Below are 19840 nucleotides of genomic sequence, written 5' to 3'. Positions count from 1 at the left end.
TTTGAGAACAGACCTAAGTCTAACCTGGGCGAAACTGAGATTGTCAACCTAGGAGATGTAGAAAATGTCAAAGAAATACGAATCAATGTTCATCTGTCACCATCAGAAAAGAAAGAGTACACGGAATTTCTAAGGGAATATGAGGACATATTCGCCTGGTCTTATGATGACATATCTGGTCTTAGTACATCTAGTGTAGCTCACAAACTACCAACTGATCCGACATGTCCACCAGTAAAACAGAAGCTCAGGAAGTTCAAACCTGACATGAGTTTGAAAATCAAGGAAGAAGTCACCAAGCAAGTCAAAGCCAAGGTTCTAAGGGTAGTAAAGTATCCAACATGGTTAGCCAATATTGTGCCAGTGCCGAAGAAGGACGGAAAGGTTAGAGTCTGTGTCGACTACAAGAATCTCAACCGGGCCAGTCCGAAAGACGACTTCCCCTTGCCGAACATACACATTCTAATTGACAACTGCACCAAGCATGAACTGCAGTCATTCATTGATTGTTTTGCTGGGTATCATCATATATGGATGGATGAGGAAGACGCAGAGAAAACGGCTTTCATTACGCCGTGGGGGATGTATTGTTACAAGATGATGTCGTTCAGGTTAAAGAATGCTGGGGTCACCTACATGAGGCCCATGACTGCTATTTTCCATGACATGATACACAAAGTGATCGAGGTATATGTAGACGATGTCATCATCAAATCCAAGAGAGCCAATAACCACATGGAAGATCTGAGGAAGTTCTTCAACAAACTAAGAAGGTACAACTTGAAGCTGAATCTCGCCAAATGTGCATTCGGGGTTCCTACCGGAAAACTACTCAGGTTCATTGTGAGTCATCGAGGAATAGAACTGGATCCGTCAAAGGTAAAAGCCATCCAAGAATTGCCACCACCGAAGAACAAAAAATAGGTTATGTGTTTCTTGGGAAGACTTAACTATATCAGCCGGTTCATAGCTCAATCTACTGTCATTTGTGAGCCAATCTTTATGATGTTGAAGAAGGACGCCGCTACCAAATGGACTGATGATTGTCAGAAAGCCTTGACAGAATCAAAGAATACCTGTCAACGCTGCCAGTTTTGGTCCCGCCTAAGCCGGATAGACCTCTATTACTCTACCTTGCAGTATTGGATAGAGCTTTCGGTTGTGTTCTGGGGTAGCATGATGAAACGGGAAGAAAGGAGCAAGCCATCTATTATCTCAGCAAGAAGTTCACCCCGTACGAGGCCCGGTATTCTCTATTAGAATGCACCTATTGTGCCCTGACTTGGGTAGCTTAGAAGTTGAGACACTATTTCTGTGCCTATACCACTTACCTCATATCAAGGATGGACCCTTTGAAGTATATCTTTCAGAAGCTCATGCCCACTGGCAAGCTAGCCAAGTGGCAAATCCTGCTGAGTGAATTTGACATTGTTTACGTGACTCAGAAGGCAATCAAAGGACAAGCACTAGCAGATCATCTTGCTGAAAATCCTGTGGATGGAGAATACAAGCCTCTAAAGACGTATTTTCCTGATGAAGAGGTATTTTTCATAGGAGAAGACATTGCAGAATCCTATGACGGTTGGAGAATGTTTTTTGATGGAGCAGCAAATTTCAAAGGAGTTGGCATAAGAGCAGTCCTAGTATCAGAAACCGGTCAGCATTATCCGGTATCTGCCAAGCTTAGGTTCCCGTGCACCAATAACATGGCCGAGTACGAAGCCTGCATCCTAGGGCTCAAGATGGCCATTGACATGAACATTCAGGAATTGCTAGTGATCAGAGATTCAGACCTACTTATACATCAGGTCTGAAATGAATGGGCAACCAAGAACTCCAAGATACTCCCTTATCTACATCATGTATAAGAATTGAGGAAAAGGTTCACAAAGACAGAGTTCCAACATGTTCCCAGAGTTCAGAATGCGTTTGCCGATGCATTGGGTACCCTATCATCCATGATACAACACCCAGACCTGAACTTCATTGATCCTATCCCGGTAAAAATCTATGATCAGCCAGCTTACTGCACTCATGTAGAAGAAGAAGCAGACGGAAAACCTTGGTTTCATGATATCAAGGAATATTTGACGAAAGGAGAATATCCAGAACTCGCAAATCCTACTAAAAAATGCACACTTCAAAGACTATCTAACAACTTTTTTCACAATGGAGGAATCCTGTATAGGAGGACTCCTGATTTGTGGTTACTAAGGTGTGTCAACGCAAAGGAAGCATCCAGGCTATTAGAAGAAATTCATGTAGGGACCTGCGGTCCACTTATGAACGACTTTGTCTTAGCCAAGAAAATACTCCGAGCTGGTTATTTCTGGATGACTATGGAAATGGACTGCATCCAATATGTCCGAAAATGCCATCGCTGTCAGATACATGCAGACATGATAAAGGTGCCTCCAAACGAGCTTACTGCAACAAGCTCGCTATGGCCGTTTGCCGCTTGGGGAATGGATGTTATCGGACCTATCAAGCCTGCCACATCAAACGACCACAGGTTCATTCTAGTGGCAATTGATTATTTCACCAAATTGGTTGAAGCAGCATCGTACAAAGCAGTGACTAAGAAAGTGGTAGCAGATTTTGTCCGCAACCGTATTGTTTGTCGGTTCGGAATTTCGGAGTCAATCATCACTGATAATGGTTCCAATCTCAACAGCGACCTGATGAAAGCCATGTGTGAAACCTTCAAGATCAGACACAAAAATTCTACAGCTTACAGACCTCAGATGAATGGAGTTGTAGAAGCCGCCAATAAGAATATCAAGAAGATACTAAGGAATATGATAAAGAAGCATAAGCAGTGGCATGAGAAGTTATCATTTGCTTTGTTGGGATACCTCACCACAGTCCGCACATCAACTGGGGCAACTCTTTATATGTTGGTTTATGATACAGAAGTAGTCATTCTCGCCGAGGTAGAAATTCCCTCCTTAAGAATCATTCAGGAAGCAGAACTTGACGATGCAGAATGGGTAGAGAGTCGCTACGAGTAGCTAGCTCTTATAGATGGGAAAATAATGAATGCAGTTTGCCATGGTCAACTTTATAAGAACAGGATGTCTAGAGCCTTCAAGAAAAGAGTCAAGCCGAGACAGTTCTCACCGGGCCAGCTGGTGTTAAAGAAAATCTTTCCACATCAAGATGAAGCCAAAGAGAAATTCTCTCCCAACTGGCAGGGTCCATACATGGTTCACCGGGTCCTAACCGGAGGAGCCCTCATACTTATAGAAATGAACGGTGAAGTTTGGCCGAAGCCGATCAATTCAGATGCAGTGAAGCAATACTATGTGTAACTCTTACGATTTCCTGTATAATGTAATTTGAACTACACCTGACCTGATTCCCTTTTAAGAGGGGATACATAGGCAGCCCTATGGGTTTGGTCATAATTTAATAAAATTTTCATTTCCCCCCGCTATTGGAAACTGGGGCAGAAATTTGAGGAGGACCTTTTTTCCTATGTATTTTTATATACAAAATAGCATATATATGCATACATAAGCATACCCAAGTGTTTTAGTATTTTTCAGATCTTTTGAAGAGATTTAAAATCAATTTACTATCCATTTTAGCAGTACTAAATCCATAATTATTCCCAAAATCATCAATTTTGGTGAATAATTTATTTTATTCCCATATTTATACCAAAATATAGTTAAGATAATTTTTGTATATTTTTACAAATTTATTTGGTATTTAAAAGACTAAATTGCATATAATTGCAATTCTAGCCTACTTTAAGATTAATAATATTTTATAGTTGTAAAATTGGTTCCAGTATTTTAAATTGATACTTATATATTATTAATTGGCTCAGTACTTTTAATTTGCTTTTAAAATCATTGTTACTATTTTTTATAAAATAAAAGGAAAAACTGGCTATTTAACATTTAGCCCCATTTCATTTCAATACAGCCCCATTTCATTTCAATTTTAACCTCAATTTGACCCCAATCCTGATCCCAACCGGACCGGCCCAATTCCAATTTTTACCCAACCCACGACCCGATTCTAAATAACCCAACCCGTTCCCCACCTACCACCTAAATCTGGACCGGTGATCACTCAAGATCAACGACCAAAAATAGCCCTTTCCTAATTAAACCTAAACTACTACCCTAACCGTCCTCATTCTCACCTGACTCGCCGCCTTGAAACCCTTCGTCTCTCAAAACACTCTCAAGCTCTCCGAAACCCTAGCCATCTCCCACCTCATTCTACCATGTTTCTACCAGAATCCATGGCGTTTCAGGCCATGGATGGCTTGTACTCACCCTCTCTCACCATCAAACCATGGTTGTTCAAAGATTCGAGGTCCGAATCCGATGGCTCTATTCAAATCCTTCTCAGATCTGCAGTTCTATGGCTTCTCCGGCCATGCTCCGGCATATTCAAGCATTAGGAGGCTGATTCTAACTCATCCGACTCAAGATCGGACCTTCTTCCAAGCCTTTCTCATTTCTAGGGTTTCGCTGAAACCCTAAGCTATTCGAGGTTCTTTCTCTGTTTGTTTGCTTAGATCTGTGCTATATATATGCTTTACTTGACATTTAAAGTGTTTTCCCCAAATTTGCTTTTCAAAATCGTTTGTCTTCGATTTAGGGTTTCTGAAAGGTTTTTATAAAAACATCTTTCTGATTCTTCTTCTTCTTTTCTTTATGTGTGTTTGTATATATCATGCTCGTGTGACTTCTTTTTACTACGTATGTACTATCCTTCTACTTTTCTTTTATACATGTTACTCCTGTGCTCACATGATTATCCTTGTTATGTTTTCATTACTCTTCTACTATATGTGTTTACTGTTAAGTTCTTCAATTTTGTTTGCTTTACTGGACTCTGTTCATGTTCTTGCTAAATGTGTTTCATCTACCGCTTCTTTAGTTTGTATCACTTTTTCTTCCGAACTTGTTTAAGTTCTGAGTTTTTTCTCAAAACATGTTCTCCATGCTCTTGACTGTGTATCATGTCTGTTTGTTTCTCATGAGTCTTTGAAAGAGACCTCTGAGCCTGTTATCTATCCTTTCATCTCTGCTTCTGATTAAAGTTGAAAACCCTAGGCTTTGGGTTTTGGCAAGTTTTATCTTGGACTTGGGTTCTACTTTGGGACCCTGGACTCTCAGACTCATTATGAGTCTATAAACTGAACTCATACCCCTTTTGCTTATGATTCTGAACCTTTCTATGATAGACTCTTTTCTAAGTAACATGACAGTTCCTTCTTGATTCACCTATTTGTGTACTTTATATACGATAAACTCTGCTTTCAAGAGGTTCTTACCAACTAATGATTGATTCTGAAATCCTCTAATGGGGGTTTGATTGATTGTTACTGATTTTCTTTGATTGAATATCCTTTACCTTTTTCTGACTTGGTTCATTCGAATTGAACTAGTAATTTTGATTTCCCTGGCTGTTTGATTGATTCCCTTTCCTTATTTTATACAAACCGTGTAGCATTGGACTTTTGCCTTAAATAAACCCTGTGTATTTGCCCTTCTTGTACTACTTTGGAAAAGATTTTAATCCAATTCTTTCCTTAATTGTCTTCTACCTGTTTGAAATCAGAATCCCTTAACTGAAGGGAGATTGTGTGTGATTGATTGCATACTATTCCCTTACCTTTCTTACTTGTTTTCTGCACTATAAAAGGGGCATGACCCTTCTGCACTTAGACGCCTTGAACCTTCAGTTCAACACTTCAAATTCAACACTTTACAGACACACCTCTCAATTACAATACTCTTTCAACATTCTACTATTTCTGAGATCTTTTGGAACTATCTATTTGCAACTTGGCTTTCTTAAGACTGCTTTTACTTGTTTGTTTTCCCTGAAATTGGTATGTTCTAATTTAACTTTTCTGCCTCACTCCCCTATGTGTTTATTTTACAGTTGCTACACTCCTGTCTACTTTGCCGTTCATGTTCTGTATTGAGAATGCTACTCCCTCTTTGCATCTGCTGTTTGTTATGAACTCCCTATACCCCCACTCCCTTCTATGTGTTTGAGTTAAGGTCCATGGCTTGACAACATCCAAATTGCTGCTTAGGTCTGAACCTGATCCTCAATGGATCCCAACTTTCAAAATGTGGCTAATAGGCTAGTCAGGGGTGTGCCAGAACTCCTGATTACTGGGCATGACCACCAGCCTGCCATGGCCTTCCCCTAAATCCCCTCTATGCACTTACACTTACTCTTAGAATCTAAGTTCTACCCCCCTCTTATGAGCCTTGCTTTGGGAGAGGTCCCTCTGAACTTGGACATTTGAGGGTTGGCATTTCCACACTGCACTATGCTCTTAATTCTGCAATTTTGGGTTGTAAGCACTGCCCGGAGTCCATTTGAGGCTCTTGAGGAACTGTGACGCATCCCAAATAAGAGAAGGCTTTGGAAACCTAATCCTGGAAGTTGGTTCACCTCATATTGTTGGACCTTGAGTCTGAATTAGGCTCCTTGGTTGTAGCTTAATTTTTGATGTAATTTTACTTTTTCTTAATTCATTCTGGTCTGTACTATGTTATAATAACTTATGGGGTTCTAGTGAAAGGGGGGAGGGGGGTCACTTATGCATGCAAAGGGTAGACAACATGCTCATAGGTGTTACCATTTACAATTTCTGCACTTGCGCATTAGAAATCCTGTCTGTAGGATTTTCTGCACCTCTACATATATAAAAATCCTGCCTATAGTTTTCTGCATTCATGCACGTCATATAGAAATCATGCCTATAAGTTTTCTGCACCTCTGCATATATAGAGATCATGTCTATAAGTTTGCTGCATTCATGCACGTCATATATAAATCCTGCCTATAGTTTCTGCATTTCTGCATTTTACATCTATCATTAGGCAAACAGTTATAGGTTAAGTAATAATAAGTTTCATTATAGATACCATCTCTATAGGACTCCTGCACTTTCATAATCGTTTTAAAACCAACAACGCCTAGAAATCATGCCTATAAGAGTAACCTTTGAATCTGATTCGCTTATGTCATCTGCAAGTTTAAAATCAGTTGCAATGTTGTCTAAAATCTGCGGAACTTTCGTTTTTTCTATAATCAGTAAGTTTTCTTTAAAATTAGAGCAAGCACTGTTAGATATCATGCCTATAGGTCTCACTTAGGCAAACCATTAGGTAATTAATTAACTGCATCAGTCTTTGATAAATTACAACCAGGGAAGGCTAATTCGGACTCCTCATCTGAGAAATATGTGATGAATCAGCCTATCCTATGCTTTAATTTGATTTCAGAACATAACCAGTACATGCAAGATATGCTAAACAATCTGTCTTTAAATGAGGAGGCCTGTTTGAGTCCTTTAAACTATTATGTGTTTTCCCCAAACCTGCCTTATATGTTTTGATTGTCGCCCTAGAATTTTGTCCTTTTAAAACTCTGAAAACCAAATCTCCCTTCCCTTTAGGACTAGTAGTCCCAAATGCCTCTGGGACTGATAGGATTGGGGCGGGTACTAGCATGCAATAAGTAATGTTTCTATTCCGCGCCTAATACCTTAACGGGATGGGAAAGGGCAGATATGAATATGATGACCGGTGCGCTAATACCACGTGCAACCCCTTTTCTGAGGAGAAATTGCCGGGTATTGCATTGATGTGATCCATATTAATCATAAACCTAGGACCCCCCTCCCCTTTACCTGTCCTTATCTGCTTTCTTTAGAATTACTTAAATCTTTCATAAATTTCTGTCATCTTTGTTGTTCCTCAAAAGTTTTTCAATTTATTTGCCATGCAAGCCCCTCTATTTGAGCCCTTAATTGCTTGTTTGATTATGTGAAGTCACAATTGTAACATGGCCGGAAACCACACTAGTGGATCTTGAGGGGTGCCTAACACCTTCCCTCGAGATAATTTCTAGCCCTTACCCGAACTCTGGTTCTTCAAACTCAAACCCTTCTTAGTGTCCTAATGCACTTAATCATTAGGTGGCGACTCTTCAAGTTCCAAAACCCAATTCATAAAAGGGAACAAGTTGTCCTCCTAAATGTCACAAGCCCAATTTTGCGAGAAAAAGGGGGCGCAACAGGTACCATTGAATCTACCTAAATGACATGGCCTCTTATCCGACCCATGACCACCTCCATGTGACAAAACCATCTCAACTTTGTGGGCTACATTGGCTGCCTCCTTAAAAGTGATCTCACTCCCGGCCTCCTTGGCCATCTGAAGACGAATCGGCTGAATAAGACCGTCGATAAACCTTCTCACCCTCTCTTTCTCGGTAGGAAGAATGACAAGACCATGGCGAGCTAAGTCGATGAACCTGGTCTCATACTGGGTGACTGTCATGGAACCCTGCTGGAGGCGCTCAAACTGCCTCCGATAGGCCTCTCTCTGAGTAACGGGGAGAAAGTTCTCTAGAAATAATACTACAAATTTCTCCCAAGTCAAAGATGGCGACCCGACTGCTCTAGCTAAGCAATAATCTCTCCACCAAGTCTTGGCAGATCCAGACAAGCGAAATGTAGCAAAATCGACCCCATTGGTCTCAACAATGCCCATGTTTCTGAGAACCTCGTGGCATCTGTCTAGATAATCCTAGGGATCCTCAGTAGATGCACCGCTGAAAGTAGTAGTGAAGAGCTTGGTGAACCTATCCAGTCTCCACAAAGCATCGACGAACATAGCCACTCCATCACCAGTCTGAGCTACCACACCCGGATGTACTGCTCTAACTGGTTGAACCGCTAGAGTCTGAATTTGAGGAGCTACCTGCTCCGGAGTGCGAATAGCAGGAGTCTGGACCCCTCCTCTAGCCTGAGAAGTGGCTGATGCTACAGGAAGCAAACCTGCTTAGGTGACACTCTCCATGAGGCCCACCAATCGGACCAGAGCGTCCTAAAGAATTGGGGTAGCAATAAACCCCTTTGGGACCTGAGCTGGGCCTACCAGAACTCTGGGGCCGGAACCTCCTCCTTAAAATCAACCTGAGGCTCTGCCACTGGTGCTGCTGCTCGGGGCTGAATTTTGCCCCTACCCCGGCCTCTAGCACGGCCTCGCCCTCTGCCCCTAGTGGAAGCTGCTGCTGGGGGCTCGGGTTGCTGAGCGGTAGATAAGGAAGCGCGTGTTCTCACCATCTGCGAAAGAACGGAATAGAAATTCAATCAGTATTGGGGAAACAGAACCGTACGACAAGAAAGGACAAATGTGAAGTTTTCCTAACTCTGTAGCCTTTGGGATATAAAAACAGACGTCTCCGTACCGATCCCTCAAACTCTACTAAGTTTGTCTATGAACTGTGAGACCCATGTAACCTAGAGCTCTGATACCAACTTGTCACGACCCGGATTTTCCACCCTCGGGAGTCGTGATAACGCCTACTAATGGGAGCTAGGCAAGTGAAACCTTAACTATCTACTACACTTTTATATTATTTTATTTTGACAAACACGAGGCGATAACATGATAACAACGGAATTTTAAGTAAATAAGCGAAAGTCAACAGTTATAAAACTTAAAACTACGTCTATTACAACTTTTAAACTTTAATTACCCCAAAATATGGTGTCACTGTATCACAGATTATCTAAGAGTTACTACATACAAGGTCTGAAGAAAAAAAAAACAGCACACCATTTCTGAAGTATGAAAAATGAAACACGAATAGAGATAGAGGGAGACGCCAGAGCCTACGGACGCATGCAAGTCTACCTTGGGTCTCCGAGTGGACTGAAGGAAGCCCTCCAACTACTGTCCGAAAGCTGCTCCGGGATCTGCACACAGTGCAAAATGTAGTATCAGCACAACCGACCCCATGTGCTGGTAAGTGCCTGGCCTAACCCCGGCGAAGTAGTGACGAGGCTAGGACCAGACTCCAGATAAACCTGTGTAGTTATATAATATATGGCGGAAAAGTAACATGTAATAAACAATTAAAGCTGGGGAAGGGGAACATGCTTCGGGGGTAGCTGACAAAACAAAATAACAAGAAATAACAAGGAAGCTAACAATATAACTTCTAACACAGATAAAGAAAAGTAAAGACCACTTTCACTTTCAGTTTCCATCCTGTTGCAGGCGTGAAACCCGATCCCATTTCTAATATCTTGTGGTAGGCGTACCACCCGCTCCCATTTCATCATATCTTGTAATAGGCGTACCACCTGCTCCCATTTCATAATATCTTATGGTAGGCGTACCACCCACTCCCATTTCATAATATCTTATGGTAGGCGTACCACCCGCTCCCATTTCATAATATCTTGTGGTAGGCGTACCACCCGCTCACATTTTATAATATCTTGTGGTAGGCGTACCACCCGCTCCCATTTCATAATATCTTGTGGTAGGCGTACCACCCGCTTCCATTTCATAATATGTTGTGGTAGGCGTACCACCCGCTCCCATTTCATTATCTTGTGGTAGGCGTACCACCCGCTCCCATTTCATTATCTTGTGGTAGGCGTACCACCCGCTCCCATTTCATTATCTTGTGGAAGGCGTACCACCCGCTCCCATTTCATAATCTTGTGGTAGGTGTACCACCCACTTACATTTCATTATATTGTGGTAGGCGTACCACCCGCTCCTATTTTACAGTTCATCACACAATTATAAGAAATCTCGGGAAGGGAACATAAGTAATATAATAACTTCCCGGCAAGGGAGAATTAGCTATAACCAATCTCACTTAGTTGGTACTAGTTCAATTAATGGAAATGCTCAATCATAGAAGATCATTAATTAAAGCATGCAAGGTGTCATTCAAGAACACAACAACTTTCAATTTAAGACCCACGGTCATGCTTGACACCAACGTATAGATACTCGTCACCATGCCTATATGTCGTACTCACAAGAAGCAAGTAGCAAATATGACTCAACTCCTAATCCCTCAAGCTAGGGTTAGTCCAAACACTTGCCTCGATGCCTTGAACACCACTCAAATCTCAATTATAGCTTTACTCCTCGATTCCACCACCAATCCGCTTGAATCTAATCACAAGTTACTTAATTACATCAATAAGTGCTAAATGAATCAACCCCAATGCATGAAAAATGAGTTTTCCAAGGTTTTACCCAAAAGGCAAAAATCATCCCCGGGCCCACGTGGTCGAAACCCTAGGTTCGGACCAAAACCCGATTACCCATTCCCCCACGAATCCAAATATATAACTTGTTTTGAAATCAGACCTCAAATTGAGGTCCAAATCCCCAATTTTAGAAAAACCTAGGTTCTACCCAAAACACCCAATTTTCCCCATGAAAATCTTTGATTTGAAGTTGAAATCATGTTAAAAGATGTTAAGGAGTGAAGAAAATGAGTTAGAAATCACTTACCAACGTTTTGGAGAAGAAACGTTGTTTGAAAAATCGTCTCTTATGTTTTTTCTTGAGGTTTTGAAAAGTGAAAAATAACTGAAATTTCCGTTTATTTATACCCCTCTCAGACCCCCAGTGCGGACCGCATCAAATGGACCGCGGCCGCACTAGCGTACCTGTAGTTCAGCACCCTGTGCGGACCGCACAAGGCCGACTGCGGCCGCACAGCCTCTACCGCGGACCGCACAGCCTCCACCGCGACCGCGCTGGCCTCTCCGCGGTTACACACGATTTCTCACGGACCTCACTAGAGGGTTCAGAGACTGCAACTTCCTGAACCTGCAACACCTGACTTTCTAAGTCTAAGGCATCCTGGAACCTACTCGAAACTCACCCGAGCCCTAGAAACGCCAACACAAGTATACACACAGCCTCAAAAACATCCTACAGACATATTCGTGTAATCAAATTGCCAAAATAATATCATGAGCATCGAATTAAACCTCGCGATCAATAATATTTCTCAAAACTCTTTTAAACATCAAGTTTCTCAATTAAGGTCCAGATCGCGTCAAACGACGTCCGTTTTCAACCAAATTTCACAAGAATGACTCAAGTCATATATCAAACCTGTACCGGGCGCCAGAACCAAAATACGGGCCCGATACCATTGCTTTCTAATCAGTTTTCATTTCAAATTTCCTTAAACAATTTCTAAAAACAATTTCACTTAAAAATTCATTTCTCGGACTTGAGACCTCGGAATTCGATTCTGAGCATACGCCCAAGTTCCATATTTTCCTACGGACCCTCTAGGACCCTCGAACACAGATCCAGGTTCATTTAGCCAAAATATTGACCGAAGTCAAATTTATTCATTTTAACATCAAAACTTAGCATTTTTCACAGAGTTTCATATTTAAGCTTTCCGGCTACGCGTCCGAACTACGCACACAAATCGAGACTACTCTAATGAGGTTTTCAAGGCCTTGGAGACACAAAAATCAACTGAAAGCAAGTGATGACCCATTGGGTAGTTACAAAAATTAACAACAGAAATAATTATTGATGGTGGTGGTGGTGGTTGCCGATGATAATTTAGCTTGAGAATAGTAGATAGAGTATTTATAAAAGGAGAAATTTATATAAATATTTAACATCATCTCTCTCTTGATGTTTTCAAGAGTCTATACAAGATCTGAACTGATCAATTGAATGGTTATAGAGAAGAAAAATAAATACATTTAATGGGCTAATATTTGAATGAATCAAAATAAAACCTCTTTTATATGAAATTAAATGGGGTCGTTGCCCTATAACAGAGAAAAATAAGCGAGAGAAATTCACTTACATTGTTAAATCAAAAAATCAAAAGAGAAAAGCAGAGAACCATAACTTCACAGACGATCATTTGGAAAAGCTTACAATTGAATATATTATTGAGCAGACACATGAATATTATATATAAGCTCGAAATTAAGTTCTACTTTCTCACTAGATTTTTCTAGATTTATCATATGAATGCCGATGGAATGAAATTAAATTTTAACATCACGACATCCAAATTTCGTACTTCGAATTTGGTAAGAATATCTGTTTTAAAATGATATTTTTAATTACCTTTCACAATTGGAAAGGATATATGATAAATAATTGGAGAGGATATTGGTTTACAAAAATAACCTTTTTATATTAAGCATAATAACTCACAATAAAAGGACATAACCGGAATTCTAGACATTAGCCTTTTAATCATATTAGTTTTAGGATATAATAGTACACGTTGGAAATCCTACATGATTAGCTCTAAGAATCTTATTAGTATAATTATTTACGGGCATAAATATATAATAATGCATGCTAGCATGTAAACCTAATATATTTAGAAACATGTTAGATTTCCTATTAGTATAATTACTTTCTGGATATGGACATATTTTTAGCCACGTAATCCTATTTCTTTTAGGATATATTTCTTCTAAAATTTCTATTACTTATTTAATTTGAAAATGTATTATCTTGTCCAAATATATTTAGAAACATGAGAGCCTATATTTATTATAAAACCACGAATACAATATTGATAGACCAAAATAGTCCTAAAATATTAAACGGAAGAACTCATTGTAACGATTCAGCCGGTCGTTTTGAGAGTATTAGCCCTGATCCCCTATTTATTGATCTATCTATCTCATTTTATGGTTACTTAACTTGCCAGGGTGCTTGCTGTCGGGTTCGGGAGAGTTTTAGAGTGGAATAAGACACTTAGACCTTAAGTGTGAAGTTTGAGTTGTAAGAATTGACCATGGTTTTACCTCGGTGAAGACGAATCCAAAATGGAGTTTCGTTGGTTCCAATAGCTCTGTATGATGATTTTGGTCTTAGGAGCATGTCCAGAGATTGATTTGGAGGTCCGCAGGTAATTTCAGCGTTAATTGGCGAAAGATAGAAAGTTGGAAGATTTTTGGAAAGTTTGATGGGGAGTGTACTTTTTGATATCGGGGCCAGGTTCCGATTTTGGAAGTTGGAGTAGGTCCATAATGTCAAATATGACTTGTGTGCCAAATTTATGGTCAATCGGATGTGATTTAATAGGTTTCGGTATCGAATGTGGAAGTTAGAAGTTTATAAATTCATTAAGCTTGAATTGGGGTGTGATCCGTGGTTTTAGCGTTGTTTTATGTGATTTGAAGGATCGACTAAGTTTGTATGATGTTTTAGGACTTGTTGGCATGTTTGGTTGAGGTATCGGGGGCCTCAGGTGAGTTTCGGATGGTTAACAGATCAATTTTGGACTTGGTGTTATAGCTGAAGATTTACTGGTGCACTGATCTGATTTCCTTTAGTGGATCGCGTGGGTTGTTATGTGATTGCGAAGGGTTTTTTTAGTGGACTGAGTTTTTACTCTACGCGTTCACAGAGAAAGGAACACAAATACGGAAGTGTTGGTTCACAGCGAGTCGCGAACGCATGGTGGATGTTGCGTTCGCGTAGAGGTTTTAGGGGCAGCAGGTCACGCGCGATTGTGCTTCGCTGTCGCACAACTGAGGTTTTAGGCCTGGCATTTCATTGTCCGCATTCACATGTAGTCAACCACATTCACGTTAGCCATTTTTGGGGGCAGCCTTGCTTTCTTCTTCCCGATCGCGAGGGTTAATCCGCAATCGCGTAGTGTAATGCCTGGGCATCAGAACTTAAATTTTTAAATCGAGAGTTTGCTATAATTTTCATTTTTGGGACCTTGAGAGCTCGGATTTTGGCAAGAATTTGAGGGATTTTCAGAGGAAACATTTGGGTAAGGATTCTTGACTCATTTTTTATTACATTCCACTAATCTATCATAAATTTCTTCGTTTAATTAAGAATTTGGGTTGAGAAATTGGGGAAAAAAGGTGTAAAGTTCTTAGACCGAATTTTGAGATTTTGTTCAAGGTTTTGATATCAGATTTGAGAAATTTTGGTATGGGTGGACTCGTGGTTGAACGAGTGTTCGAATTTTGTTACTTTTACCCGATTTCGAGACATGGGCCTGGTCGACTTTTAGGCTAATTTTCTAATTTCTTGCTATAGTCATGATTTCTTTATTTAAATTAGTTTCTTTTAGTTGTATTTATAGTATGTAATTTCTTTTGGCTAGATTTGGATCATTTGGAGTCGGAAAGTCGAGGGAAAGACATTTTTATTGATTGATTGAGCGAGGTTTGAGGTAAGTGACTTATCTAAGCTTGTGTGGGAGAAATTCCCTTAGGATTTGGTACCATTGAATAATTTGTGATATGTGAGTGCCGTGTACGCGAGGTGACGAGTGCATACATGGGCTAAATGTTGAAATTCTGGTCTTTGCTAATTAGCTTCCTTTCTACACTTTAAGTGAGTTATTCTAGAACGTGTAGTCATCATGATTAGCCTAAGTTCACATGTCTACGTGTCTCATCTCTTAATTGCTATTTGTACAACATGCTTAGTTTAATTACCTGTTTCCTTGATTTCCGTGTTTGTTCCTTAACTGTAGGATTTCCTTGCTTGTAATATCATTGTTTCATTTACTACGTGTTTACTTTCGTGATTCTTATTGAGTTGGCTGGTTGGTTGTGGCACGAGGTTTCTTCTGTGCGGAGAGTTATTGGTATGAGGTTTCTTCCGTATGGAGTGTAATTAGTACGAGGTTTTTTCCGTGTGGACTGTTATTGTGGCACAAGGTTTCCGCCGTGCGGTTACTGTTTTCCTCTATTTGCTATATTGTTTGTTGCTGTTGTTGTTCTTTAACTTGTAAGACGTTCGTTTCCTTACATGTTGTAATTGTCTTCTCGTTTTCCTGTGCTACTGTTTTTCTGTACATTCTTACTATTTCATTAACCTGCCATTCCTTTTTATCATTTTACCTTCTATCTTATTTTATTATACTCCAGTAGGGCCCTGACCTAACCTCGTCACTATTGTACCGAGGTAAGGCTTGGCACTTACTAGGTACCGTTGTGGTGTACTCATACTATGCTTCTGCATATGTTTTGTACAGATCGAGGTACATCTTATCAGTCTCGATAGTAGAGTGTTGGGCTGCTGCTTGGAGACTTGAAAGTATATCTACCAGCGTCCGCAAACCTTGGAGTCCCCATCTATCCTTATTATATTGTCTTTTCGTTATTTTCTTCGACTCTGATATATTGAGATATTTAATACTTCCTTAGAGCTCATGGTTTGTAACTACGAGGTTTTGAGAATTGTTTATACGCTGAGTTGTAGATTTTACTTGTACATGTTGAGCTGGTTTCCAATTATATATTTATCTGTTGATGTTGGGATTTTAGTCATTATTTCAATTTCTTTTCTGCATTTGTTAAGCTCACCTAGTCTTAGAGACTAAGTGCCATCACGACATCTTACGGAGGAAAATTTGGATCGTGACAAGTTGATAGTAGAGCTCTAAGTTCATAGGTGCTATGAGCCACAAGCAGGTTTAGTAGAGTTTTGCGAATGGATAAAGAGACGTTTGTACTTATCTTCGAGAGGCCATGAAACTGTTTGGAAATTTGTTGTGGGAAATTTGTTGACTTTAGGATTCTAAACTTTTATCATCTATTCTCTCACAGATGGTGAGAACACGTACAGTCAGATCAGATGACCAAACACCCGTGCTCCCTACTAGACCCGCGAGAGGGCAGGGCCGGGGTAGATGCAGAGCTCGTCCACGTGGTGCAGCCAGAGCACCCACACGAGCTACTATAGAGGAGCCACCGGTATCCCCAGTCAGAGCGCAGGCACCTGAGACGCCTATTACCGTACCAACTCTTCAGGAGACCCTCGCCCAATTTCTGAGCATGTTCGACACTTTTGCTCAGGCAGGGTTGATTCCACTCGCTCCTGCCATATCTCAGGCCGGGGGAGGAGCACAGACTCTCACCGCTCGCACCCTAGAGCAACGGGTTCAGGTCGACCAGGTTCTAGAGGTCATACCAGTACAGCTGATAGCTCCAATTCGGCTCGATGCTAGGGCAGCAGCTTCTGAGGAGGAGCAACTCAGGCTCGATAGGTACAAGATGTACCACCCTCCTACTTTTAGTGGCTTGGCGTCAGAGGATGCCAGGGTTTTCTTGAGGAGTACCACCATATCCTCCGTACTATGGGTGTTGTAGAATGGAGTGGGTTTTTTTCACTACTTTCTAACTTAGGGGAGCGACTTATCTGTGGCGGCGTGCTTATGAGTTGGGTAGTCCGACCAAGGAAGCTTCACTCACTTGGACTCCGTTCTCGGATATGTTCTTGAGGGAGTATGTTCCCTAGAGTCTTAGAGATGCATGGCATGCAGAGTTTGAGCAATTGCACAAGGGTTCAATGACCGTGTCAGAGTATGCGGTTCAGTTCAGTGATTTGGCTAGGCATGCTCCAGCCTTGGTTGCTACTGTTAGAGAGAGGGTACGTCGATTTATCAAGGGGTCAAACCTAGCATCAGACTTAGTATGTCACGAGAGTTGGAGATAGATATCGCATACCAGCAGGTTGTGTGGATTACTAGGAGGTTAGAGAGTATGCTAACTCGGGAGAGAGTAGAGAGAGAGGCCAAGAGGTCTCGAAAGTCTAGCATATATAATAATCCACGTGCCCCAACTACATCTCATCATGGTAGGGGCTATATGAGTCTCCATGTTCATTCAGCACTTCCAGCATCCAACGGTATTCCGGCCACTCCGAGGCCCCAGGCTTCCTATTATGTACCGCCAATGTCTAGCGCACGTCCTACATAGGGTGCTTTCAGTGGTCAGTCCGTCTGATCTAGCCTGAGCTGGAAATAACAGCCACATCCTCCGAGAGCTTGTTTTGAGTGTGGTGACACTCATTATATGGTGAATGATTGACCCAGACTTAGGAGATGTCACCTCCATAGACTACTCAGGCACCACATGCCTCACTGGGTCCTCAGGCTATGGTTACAACACTAGCTACCACTCCATCTGCTTAGCCAGCTCGCGATGGAGGTCGAGCAGGTAGGGGTCGCCCTAGAGGGGGAGGCCACGACAAGTATTATGCTCTTTCTGCCATTATAGGTATTGTTCCGGTTTGTCATAGAGATGCATCAGTCTTATTTGATCCAGACTCCACTTATTCCTACGTGTCATCTTATTTTGCTCCGTATTTGTGTGTATCCCATGATTCTTTGAGTTCTCCTATTTATGTGTCTACACCTGTGGGGGATTCTATTGTTATTGATCATGTGTATCGGTCGTGTTTGGTTGTTCTTAGTGGTTTTGATACCAAAGATGATTTATTATTGCTTAGTATGGTAGACTTTGATATTATTTTGGGCATGGACTAGTTGTCGCTCCATTATGATATTCTCGATTGTCATGCCAAGACCGTGATGTTGGCTATGCCATGATTACCATGGTTAGAGTGGAGAGGTACCTTAGATTATGTTCCTAACAGAGTTATTTCATTTTTAAAGGCTTAGCGGATGGTTGAGAAGGGGTGTGATGCATATCTAGCCTATGTGAGAGATGTCAGTGTTGATACTCCTACCATTGAGTCAATTCCGGTAATGAGGGACTTTCCAGATGTATTTTCGGCAAAACTTTCGGGTATGCCGCCCGACAGAGACATCGACTTTGGTATTGATCTGTTATCGAGCACTCAGCCTACCTCTATTCCTCCATATCGTATGGCCCCACCGGAGTTGAAAGAATTGAAGGAGCAGTTATAGGAGTTGCTTGATAATGGCTTCATTCGACCTAGTGTGGTGCTCCAGTCTTGTTTGAGAAGAAGAAATATGGTTCTATGCGCATGTGTATTAATTATCGCTAGTTGAACAAAGTTACAGTAAAGAACATGTATCCATTGCCTCGTATTAATGACCTATTTGATCAGTTGTAGGGTTCTAGAGTCTTTTCAAAGATTGACTTGCATTCAGGCTACCATCAGTTGAAGATTCGGGAGCCAGATATCTCGAAGATTGCCTTCAGGACTCGGTATGGTCATTACGAGTTCCTTGTGATGTCATTTGGGCTGACCAACTCCCCAACAACATTCATGCACTTGATGCACAGTGTATTCCAGTCCTTTCATAGGCCAAATTTTGAGGATTTGATCGAAATTTTTGTATCAGATTTGAGAAATTTTGGTATGGTGGAATCGTGGTTGAATGGGTGTTCGGTTTTTGTAACTTTTACTCGATTCCAAAATGTGGGTCTGGGAGCCAGCTTTTGAGTCGACTTTTGACTTTTGATTAATAACTTAGTATTTCTTATGGAAATAATTCCTTTAGATCGTGTTTATTGTATCGAATTGTTTGTGGCTAGATTCGAGGAATTTGGAGGCCGATTCGCAAGGCAAGGACGTGTTGAAGTCGGGATTTGCATGGTTTGAGGTAAGTAACAGTTCTAAATTTGGTTCTAAGTGTATGAAACCCCGCAGTACGTGTCATATGATTGGTGTTAAGGTAACACACATGTTAGGTGACGGGCGTGTGGGCGTGCACCGTAGGAATTGTGACTTGGTCAATTCCATGGAACTGTGTAGTTGTAAATCTGTTGTTATCCGTGTATTCTCCACGGGTTATAGAAATTGAACTGCAAATCATGCTAGAAATCATGTGTAGGCTATGTGTTGGTACTGTAGGGACCCACAGAGGTCATATTACATGTTGAATTATCTGCTAAATTGCTATTTTGTACTCAGTCACAGTTTTACTTGCTTATCATGTCTCAGTCTCTATTGTTCTTTATTGGTACATTATATCATTGTTGTTTGGGCCGATTATCATGATAATTGAGAGCCCAAGAGAATGGAGAGATTGATGACCGAGTGAAGCTGATGGCCTGATTGTGAGGATATTTATGGAATTGGGCTATACGCTGTAGCATGTTTTATTGATTTATGCCATGATTGGCTTATTATAGCATTTGGGCTAAAGGGGCTCCTTCGGAGTCTGCACACCCCCAGTGAGAGCATGTACCTACTGAGGCGAGTGCTGAGCGACTGTGAGAATTGAGAGACTGTGAGAATGTGTGACTGTGAATTTTGTGTGAATGAGAGGACTGGGT

This window comes from Nicotiana sylvestris, chromosome 5 (assembly GCF_000393655.2).
Source record: "Nicotiana sylvestris chromosome 5, ASM39365v2, whole genome shotgun sequence".
Taxonomy (NCBI): Eukaryota; Viridiplantae; Streptophyta; class Magnoliopsida; order Solanales; family Solanaceae; genus Nicotiana; species Nicotiana sylvestris.
This window is presented reverse-complemented; position numbering follows the sequence as displayed.